The following is a 10,891-nucleotide window of genomic DNA, read 5'->3' as shown; positions in this document are numbered from 1 at the left end:
AATAGTTAGGTTCGCAGATGAATATGCCCTAACCCACAGGATAAAGTTTTTCTCGCCAAAAGGTTACCCAAGAGACCGTGGGAACGACCGAGAAAGTCCACCGGCTGAGGCAGAGGTCCCGCCGGGAGCTAGTGGTAAGGTTGAGGGGGAAAGGCCAGGCGGCCCGAGATTTCCGGGCTTGACCTGTTTTAATTGTGGGAAGGGAGGACATATTGCCTCTAGGTGCTTTGCTCGGAGAAAGGAGCCAGAAAAAGGGAAAGCAGCGGTCCCTATCGGGTGTGCCGTGGTAATCAGTAAATCGACGAGAGAGCCCCGGGTAGACAGAGTAGATAGATAGATAGATAGATAGATACTTTATTCATCCCCATGGGGAAATTCAACCTTTTTTTTCCAATGTCCCATACACTTGTTGTCGCAAAAACTAATTACATACAATACTTAACTCAGTAAAAATATGATATGCATCTAAATCACTAACTCAAAAAGCATTAATAATAGCTTTAAAAAAAAAGTTCTTAAGTCCTGGCGGTTGAATTGTAAAGCCTAATGGCATTGGGGAGTATTGACCTCTTCATCCTGTCTGAGGAGCATTGCATCGATAGTAACCTGTCGCTGAAACTGCTTCTCTGTCTCTGGATGGTGCTATGTAGAGGATGTTCAGGGTTTTCCATAATTGACCGTAGCCTACACAGCGCCCTTCGCTCAGCTACCGATGTTAAACTCTCCAGTACTTTGCCCACGACAGAGCCCGCCTTCCTTACCAGCTTATTAAGACGTGAGGCGTCCCTCTTCTTAATGCTTCCTCCCCAACACGCCACCACAAAGAAGAGGGCGCTCTCCACAACTGACCTATAGAACATCTTCAGCATCTCACTACAGACATTGAATGACGCCAACCTTCTAAGGAAGTACAGTCGACTCTGTGCCTTCCTGCACAAGGCATCTGTGTTGGCAGTCCAGTCTAGCTTCTCGTCTAACTGTACTCCCAGATACTTGTAGGTCTTAACCTGCTCCACACATTCTCCATTAATGATCACTGGCTCCATATGAGGCCGAAGGGTCAGAGACTTGGCTGTCGCCCGGAACCATGTCCGTGAAGGGGGGAGACCCACCCATTCCCGTCCGAATCTGGCGAGACACCGGGGCGGAGCTGTCGTTGATCCGCCGTGAGATACTAGATTTCGGTCGGAGAAGGGGAATGGTCGCCGTGAAGGGGATAGGTACAAGAATAGAAATGGTGCCCCTACATCAGGTAGTTATGGATTGTGAGCTGTGAATTGTGAATTGGACCAGTCGAAATAGGGGTGCCATCAGAATTCCCGAGAACTGATGCGGACGTCCTCCTCGGAAATGATTTAGCCGGGGGGCAGGTTTGGACAAGGGTGACACGGCTCAAACAGCCTGTGAGGATTGCAGCCCCGCCCCTCGCATCTCCAGTCTGTACCACAGGCGTGAGCATTCGCAGCCTGTCGAGAAAGGCAGCTGAGAAAGCGAGCAGTTTAAATCTGGCCAGTATTGATTTGGCCAAGACGGTCCTACCGACCCTGTACCACGAGGGTTCTGAGGGTGGTAAACCGAAGAGTAGTAAAGTGAAAGGGGTTAAGGGAGAGGAGCGAGATCTTCCCTTAGCGAAGAGAAAGGTCCTAGAGGTAGGAAATAAAGATGAGAAACGGAAAAAGCTGTTAAAAGGTCCAGAGTTGGACATGGATGATCTGGCGGGGGTGGCAGCCCTGTTTGAAGAAGTTGAGAGTTGTCAAGGTGTTCCCGATAATGAAATGAAGGCAGTCCTAGATGAAAAGGATGCCATTACCTTGGAGAGGTCTGCTGGGTTGGCAGACAAGGTTATTTCAGCCCGCAGGGTTGAGTTTACTCCGGAAGGGAGTTGCCCAGAGAGGAACTGGGAGGGTCAGGGGAATTTAGAATTTGAAAAGGGTACGGGTATTGAAAGCCTGGAAGAGGCAGATGTCCCGTTTGAGTGTGTCCAAGATGTGGATGCACGTGGTACTGAACCTAGTAATGGAGCTCAGAAAAAGTCTGAGGTATTTGATTCAGCTGAAAAGGAATGCAGTCCCTGTGGGTCAGATGGACTGGGCTCAGTGAAGAAAGGGTTAACCCTGGTAATTGGGGGAAGGGAGGGTTCCCAGGTGTTTGTACACGAAGGGGTGGTGAACCTTAAAGTGGAACTCGACCATGGGGGGATAAGGATTGTTATTGAAGGAAACGGAAAGTCTGTAGTTCCCAAATCGAAGGAAGAAATCTTAAACCTGGCAGCTCGCTCACAGAGTGAGCCGGGAGATAGCGGGGCCCCCCACACTATTGTTATGCCAGGGTGGGGTGTGAAGAGGCCGCATTCGAAATGCTACGTGAACGAAGAGTTCGAATTAAAACCCAATAGCCTGAAGGGTCCTGACAAAAGGGCTAGCCACCTGGGTAAAATTAAAGAATTGGGTGGAAATGGTCTAAGGGGTGTTGATAAAATGACCCCGATGAACGAGACGGGCGGGAGTTCACCACACCAAATTACTCAGGTTCCCCACGGGGGGGACTCATCGAAAAAGAGGCGACGGTTAATGGGATGCCATTTTTTAAACAGCAAAGCAGGTTGTACGGGTTTGCGCCAAAGCCTGTGAATAATAAAGACAGCCCCTTTGGAGACCTGCCGGTGAAGTGAAACGACCGAAACGATTAGTATTTGCATAAACTTTTGTAGATGCACCTAAGCTAAGATCACACCTCCTTAGTTTTGTTGCTGAAGAAAAAAAATAAATAAATAGGTGGTTATTGAATTGAAGTCTGATGCTACAAGATTTTAGTACGGTACGCGATGTTAAGATATTAAAGAAAGGGACACTGTAATCGTTAACTGTATAGATACTGACTTGAATGTATAATAGTAGTACTCTGTGAAAAGAAAAGCTTGTGTATTGTGTTAGATTCAAAAATCCTGTAAGACTCTGTACCACTGTTTTTAACCGCTGGTAAAAAACATTTAAGAGGGGAGGTGTTATGATCCCAGCCCCCTCCTTTGTGAGAATCGCAAGAGCCCTAGCGAAGGGGGGGGGTCAATGACCCAAGAGAAGAGTGAGTCGTGCTGAATAGACACAGGAAATGGGAGAGAGAGAGACGTGCTGAATACCGCGTTCCACCGGGATACAGAATAAGGCGACATTGACTATTGTCTCATGGAGACCACGTGTAAAGCCCTCGGGCAAAGTGGGCTGGTTGAGAGAGAGATTGACACCTGCAACCTGATTGACACCTGCGATCCCGTGAGGAAGTATAAAGGAGGGTCTGGGGACGACGACCCCTTTAGACGCACCAAGAAGACACGATAGCGATCCCGTCGTAGCGGGAAGCCATTTTGAAGGAAGCCACGTGCGTTAGATTCCGAATCGGGAGTCTGTGGCTAGAATCACGGAAAACCGCTTTTAACTAACAACAGGGAAGCCTGCTCCCCTGATTCCACGGCTTTGCTTCGTAAAGACCCGGGCAAGTATTCCTTTTCTCACCAATCTCTCTCTCCAACACGGGAAACCCAGCGGTTCCCAAAAGGCTGAAGCCTGCAGACTTTTGAATGACTTTTATATTTTCCAATGAACAATATATTATCCCCTAGACAACGATAGAGCTTATTTCTGATTGATTATTACTATACCTGCGCTTTAGATTGAGTATTGACGACGTATGTTATCTAAATGTTTGTATTAACCTTACTTTTGTGCCCCTTTATAAATAAAAACGTTTAAAAATGGTACCATCAGACTTCAGCGGACCTCTCTATCTTTGCTGGTAAGTGATCCAGTTATGGGATACGTAACACTGCTTTTTGTGAGTATGTGATTCACTGCACTGAAGCCTCTTTCAACAAGATAGGAGGATGGAAATGCAATGAAGAGCAGTTTGGCTCTTCTCCAAAAACCAGGAAACTTCATATGACAGTGTAGTCACATACCACAAAAGCCACTATTTTTGCAAAGCATTTTTTCTTCTTCATCATTCTAAATTTCGAGAATTTCTTCTTGTAAGTTCTCTTCCTGTACTTCCACATTGCAAAGAAATGGGCTAATTACCCAGTCAGTTATTTCCAGATCATTCAAATCCTTGAATTCATTCTGAAAATTCTTCTTCAGTGACTGAAGATGTGAGCAGTACTCTTGCAAGTCAAATCAAATCACCGCCTGTGAAAGAAAGTGCCATACTTTCCATGTAGGGAAACTGTGAGAACATTCTTCTCCCAGAGTTTTGCTTATTCATTTCCAATTTTCCAATAAAAGTGGAGGCTACACTATTTGCCTAGATTAAATTGAAATTCTCACCCTGCAGTTTCATATTTAGGATGTTCATTTTCTCATACAGATTGGCTAGATATGCCACATCTCCACATAGAAGTTCAATCTTGTTTCCCAAGCTCTTGTCAACTTTGAGCAAAAATTCAACCACAGTGTCAGAAAGATCAACTAGATGTTTTAGGCAGCAGCCTTTTGACAGCCACTGCACTTCAGTGTGAAGAAGCAAGCATTCAAACTCTGCATCATTATTTTGGCATAACTGACAAAATATTTTGCTATTTAATGAATGAGCTTTAATTTTGTTGATAGCAAATATTACAAAATTCATGCTTGAGAAAGGTCACTGGCTGAGGCTTTTGGCTGTGAGATATTGATGATGAATTACAAAATGGATGGCAAACAGGCTTGGAATTTCTTTTTTCATAAATGCCACTAAACCTACATGGCAACCTATCATATATGGAGCTCCATCTGTTGCACAAGAAATGATGTTCCTAATCGGAATACTTTTATCCTCAATATACAGTTTGAGCTCTTTGTAGATTGATTCTCCATTGATATTTGTTTTTAACTGTTTACAAAAGAGAATCACTTCATAAACTTTTCCATTGTCTCGCACAGTTGACTCATCCAGTTGTATCCCAAATTGAGTTTTTTGTAATTCTGTGCATAGTTGATGCTCCGTATCTCACTCATTTTACTTCTTTCATCTTTTGGAACTGAGTAATACTGTAAATAGCCTTTTCAGGGTATCTTTTATTTTGATGGTTTCATGGCTTCATTAGACAGTACGGGTAAGACACAAAGGGCAGGGCATCACTGATCTGATGGGAATGAAATAAAACCACATTCCAGGTATGTTACATTTTATTGATGCACTTTCTGTATTTTCTATTTCTTAGCAGGATTAAATTTCAATGCTTCACTGCCTTCAGACTCATAGAGATTGCACCATGCGTATTTATCCATCATTAATGGGTCTAAATTAACACAAGCTGGGAATGCCTATCGGATGACATCAACGGCAGTGAGTTGACACAGATGGAACGATGGTAGCTACAAGTAAAAGAACAGCGAGGCAAAGGTGAAGACAATCACAACGGTGAAAATTACATTGACAGTGATTCAGATTGGAATCCAAGTGTTAATTGGGATAGGGCTGGTGTGCAGCAAGGTACCTTTATACTGTTCCAGTTAGCACATTTGACCAATCACATAGGGTCTCATAATCCTCAAAGATGGTTCTTGACCACACATATGAAGCCGAGGTGGCTTTGAACAACTCGGAGAAATCCTCGGGGTCAGCAGGTTCACTGATTGGCCCTATTCCACCGCCTGCGGAGCCATGGTTCTTCTTATGTTCCAGTGCCTCATCCTTCATCTTTTTGGAAGTGCCTGCTCTACTAACAATCAGTCAGGTCTCGTGTCTCAAGTTAGGATGCCGCTTAACATCCCCCTCCCCGTGATGAATCTGGAATGCCCCCAATAACTTCTATTTCCCCCTAACACCCCCTTAGGACACGTAATCACCCCTGTTGGAAATCACTGGGCTAAATTCTGCCAAACAGGACTAGCTTAGATAGGGCAACTTTGTTGGCATAAAACACTTGGGTTGAAGGGCCGGTTTCCAAGCTGTCCAACTCTGTGTAACCTAATTCACAGCTCACATTATGATCTTCATTATGTAGATCCTCTGCTTTGTTGTGTTCTGCAAAAATGCAATGCTCAGCTATTTAGTCATGCATCTGCTGGGCAGTCGCTTAAATTGTAATAGAACTTTGTTTAGTTTCACAAACGAGAGAAACATCATCTGGGTCTCGGCCCTAGAAGTCAACAGTTTACTCTTTTCCATAGATGCTGCCTGGCTTGCTGAGTTCCTGCAGAATTTTGTGTATATTACTTTGTTCAGCTTGCAGTCCACCCTCCTGAAGAGCTGCCAACTCCTGAGCCTATGACTTTCCTATCAGATTTTGCTGCAGTCAGGTTTCTTTGCCAGGGTTTCTCTGCTCAAGGCTTGACCAATATTTCACTGTCATACCCAAATTTATAGTAATCTTTAACTGTAATGCATTGTTTACTCTGGCCTGTGATCGATTCTGCATAACTCATACTCTTCTGACCCTTTATCTCCCTTTGGCTCACTTCCACTTGTCTCTATGTACCTAGTCATCAGTTTGGTAACCCACCCTGACTGCAAGCCAGCTTGCTAACCCTAATTTCCTTATCACTCACCTCAGGACTCTCTTCTTTGGGTTTTCTCGTTTCTTACTCTAACTAGTAAGACTGTTTGAAATTTAGTACCAGATGAATTAAAATTTCCTCTAACTTAAAATCAAGGATTGAAACTACTGTCTTAGATTTCCACAATAAAAAAATTGTTTTCTAGTCACCAACTCCCTTCCCATTATTGGCAAAAGCCTGAGGCTGAATGAGACCATTTACTTGAACCAGCAACCAGGGTCAGTTATCCACAACTGTCCGTGGCCATCATCATAAATGAGCAAAAATCCATTCAAGCTTCAGCTCCTCTGCAGAAACCCTCTTTCATGTACACATATCACTCCTCTAGAATAGATCATTGCAACACACTACTGGTTAACAGCTCTTACTCCACCATTATAAACTGAAGTTCATCCAAAAGTCTTCTGCCAATGACAAACCAGTTCCCCCATCTTCCACCACCTTGTATTGCCTCCCAGTTTTTCACCTCCTTCTCTTTTACACAACTTCCAAAATGCACCATGCATGCAAATCTTCATCACCCATCATCAAATAGAGAGTGGATTTATCTGTACAAAGAAAATCATCCTGGTGCAGCTCACAGTACATGGGAGGAAGTATGTGAGGAGGCTCACAAGAGGAAGGCCCTGAAGTACCAGTCCTCAGTCCAGGTGTGCAGGGACAAAGGGTGGCTGACGTGGCTATTCCCAGTGGAGATCGGAGATGGAGGATTCCCAGCAAGGTCTGCATGGAGGTTGCTGTCTGCACTGGGTCTTGATGAAAAGATCAAGAAGCAAGCAGCTCGCAGGACTGGGGGAGGAAGCAGAAAGAGCCTCTTGCTGGATATGGAGCAGGCGAGAGGAGTTAAGCTGGAAGTCAGGAGCAGATGGGCAGTGGCTTGGCCACCACCATTGACCCGGCAACAGGAGAGTGTAGTGGTTATGAGTCAAAACACTCTGTGAAGGTTGGGCACCACCTAATCACATCTGCTCCTGGCCAAAAGCTACGGTTACTTCATCAGATAACTGAAGAGAGCACCCTGGTGTATAATGCGAGCAATAATTTTACATTGTTTTATAATATTGATGCACATATTCATTATGAACTATTATCCATTTATATTCATAAAATAAAGTCTATAAATTTAGATAAATATATTATAATTCATTTAATTGTTTTTTTAAATTTAACAATTAAAAATCTTGCTTAAACAATTGAACACAAATTGAGACAATGAGCATAATGCAGAAGGTCATAAAGAACAATTACCCAAAAATGCAACAGTAAAAATCACTTAAAGGCCAATATGGATTTCCCTGCCACTACATAATATATATCAAAATTAATGAAAATGAAAAAAACATTAACTTTATTCACAAATGTAGCCATGAACATTTAAATTTGAAGTAAAATGCCTATCTTTTAAATTAATGAGAACAAAAATGCTTCATATTCTCAGTACACTTGACAGCATCGATAGGAAGAGCAAGAGTTGAAATTTCAGTGATGAGGGAAGGCTGTTGCTCAAGAATTTAAAAAAAGTCATCCAATATAACTGTAAAGGCAAAAGACTAAACTATAACAACTTCCAAGAAACAATTCTGCTTAAGCATGGTCAGCAAGTTTCTTGCAAGAGTCATTCTGAAAAGACGCTAAGTCTAGAAGGATTTAGGGATTCTCCAATGACAGTTTTCTTGGCATTTTGTGACAAGAAGAATGCCTCAATGTAGACTTTTTTGATCTTAAAATGAGCTTCAGTGTAGTAACATGGTTGGAATCGACAACGTTTTGTTGAGATAAACGAAAAAGGAAGGTGCAGGCTGACAACTCCTTACAGCACACAAACAGCTCCTCCATGAAGAGAGTTAAGAGCATCAAGTTCCAGAGAGTGCATATAACAGATGATCTCACCTGGTCCCTCAACACCACCTCTTTAGTCAAGAAATCACACCGTATCTCCACTTCCTGATGAGAATGAAGTGACTGAGACTCCCCCCTCCCCCATTTTAACCGATTTTTACAGGATTACCATCAAGAGTGTCCTGAGCATCGCCATCTGGTATGGGAATTGCAAGGCATTTGACTTGGACTGCTGAGATCATTGGGGTCTCTCAGAAGTATTTATCAGGAACGCAGAGCTCCCTAGCATTGTCAATAATCTCTCCTGTCTGCCCAACAATCTCTTTGACCTCCTACCATCAGGCAGGAGGTACTGTAGAATTAAGACAAAAACTGTTAGGGTGGGAAACAGCTTCCCCCAGGCTGTGAGACTGCTGAACTCCCAGCTACCATCCAGGTCTCATTTTGTATGAGTGCCAGCAGCTTTATACTGGTTTCTTTTTAATTTGTGTTGTAAATGCAACACAATACTGGCAATGATTCCATCACCCTTCACAAGCTTGCACTTCACTTGTCCAGACAAAGCTCAAGTTCAAGTTTTTGTTTTGGTACACTATGCCATGAAAGATGGGTCATCAATGTCAATGCAGATTTGTATTGGAATTGCACAATACCTTCTGGCAGAAATGGATGCTGAATGCTCTAAATGCCACACTGAATGATGTGTTCCACAACTGGAAATGAAATTGCAACAAAAAACAACAAGGTCATGCAAAACATAAACAACAAGTTAGTGAAGCCTGTAGAATTTTCTCTGTTTCGGCATAAATACCACCTAAACTATGATCTGATCTTCATGTAAGTCCTAAAACTAGATAAAGATAATCCAATTAAAGAAATAACACATAACACATAATACTTGGTTATTTATTTATTGAGAAAAAATATTTAATATTACATATATTTATTGGAAAAAGTATGTGAACCTTTGCTTTCAGTAACTGGTGTGATTCCTTTGTACAGCAATGGCTTCAACCAGACGTTTCCAGTAACTGTTGATCAGTTTTTGCTGACGATATCAGTCTGTTAGTGAGTCGTCATTGTGACATTCAGGAGAAATCAGACAGACTCGCTAGCAGACTGATATCATCAGCAAAAACTAGGTCTTCAAGTGTTGAGGAAAGTGTCCATTGAATACCCCATTCCTTTTCTGTGATTGTTTCCCTCATAAGCCAATCCTTTGCTAAAATGAAGAGCAAAGGTGATAGGATACATCCCTGTTATCCATCAACATCCCGGTTATAGCAGTTTTGTAAGGAGGAATGGCCTAAAATTCCTCCTGGCTGATCTGCAAGACTGATCAACAGTTACCGGAAACGTCTGGCTGAAACAGAGAAAATTCTACAGGCTTCACTAACTTTCTAGCACCAGACCCCTACCCCGAACATTCCACGGTGACTATGAACCCCGTACCCACCGATGTATATACCCACGAGACACCGCGCACACCAAGCCCTACACAGACTCCTCACGACACTCCCATTCCTGGCACCTCGCAAACGCATATACCAGGCGCCTCGCAGACGCATGAGGGATCACTGACGCCTAGTGGGCTGACACCTCCAGTCAGGCCGGAACCAGCACAACCACCGTCTCCGGTGCAATCACCACGACCGGCACCTGTGCAATCACAGCCGGTGCTATGTAGATCGCAGAGACAGATTCGACCGCCTGATAGACTTAACCTGTAAATATACTTGTAAGAAACTTCGCCCCATGGGGACTCTCTTTTAATACAAAGGGGGGGTGAATGTGGTGAACTATATATACCTGTCTGGACACAACCCCCTGCTGACTGCTCCTGTGGCTCCTCCCACAGACCCCTGTATAAAGGCGATTGGAGGCACAGCCCCTTCCTCAGTCTCCAGGATGTAGTGTGGTGGTCACTTGCTGCTTGTTCTTTCTTCCAGCCAATAAAAGCCTCACATCTCCGAGAGTTATTGATGGTGCATCATATCCTGATCTTGAGAAGGTTCATTTAGTTCACTGGAGTATTCTCTTAGCTGTCGGAGGTCACTGTACTTGGCTAACTGCTCTCTCTCCCTCTCTCTCTCTCCCCTCTCTTTCTCTCGGCGGGGGGGGGGGCGTTTACTGCCAATTCTCGTGTCAGAGAACTCGAAAAACACGACGCGGCAGACTTTAATGCCATAAACCAGCAAGTTGGTCTCCCCTCTTGCTGTGCAACACCTCTCTGCCCCTTTGTTATGGAGAGAGAGAGAGCCTGTGGTACGTCGAAATGGTCAGCTAATGATTAGTTTTTCTGTACTTCAGATCATGGTCTCTCTTGGGGCCTTTGCTGTTGCTTGCTTGGTGGGTACTGGGTACTGACGCTTTACTGCTGAAACATGAAGGCGAGTGGGAAGGCTGATGCTTTACTGCTGCTTGTGCTTGGGAGGGGGAGAAGGGGTGCTTTGTGATTCTAATATTTTTACTGTCATTCAATCTTTTGGGTACTCCTGTCTTTGAGAAAGTCTGAGAAGAGC

This window comes from Hemitrygon akajei, chromosome 3 (genome assembly GCF_048418815.1).
Source record: "Hemitrygon akajei chromosome 3, sHemAka1.3, whole genome shotgun sequence".
Classification (NCBI taxonomy): domain Eukaryota; kingdom Metazoa; phylum Chordata; class Chondrichthyes; order Myliobatiformes; family Dasyatidae; genus Hemitrygon; species Hemitrygon akajei.
The sequence above is the reverse complement of the archived record's forward strand: the minus strand, read 5'-3'. Positions refer to the sequence as shown.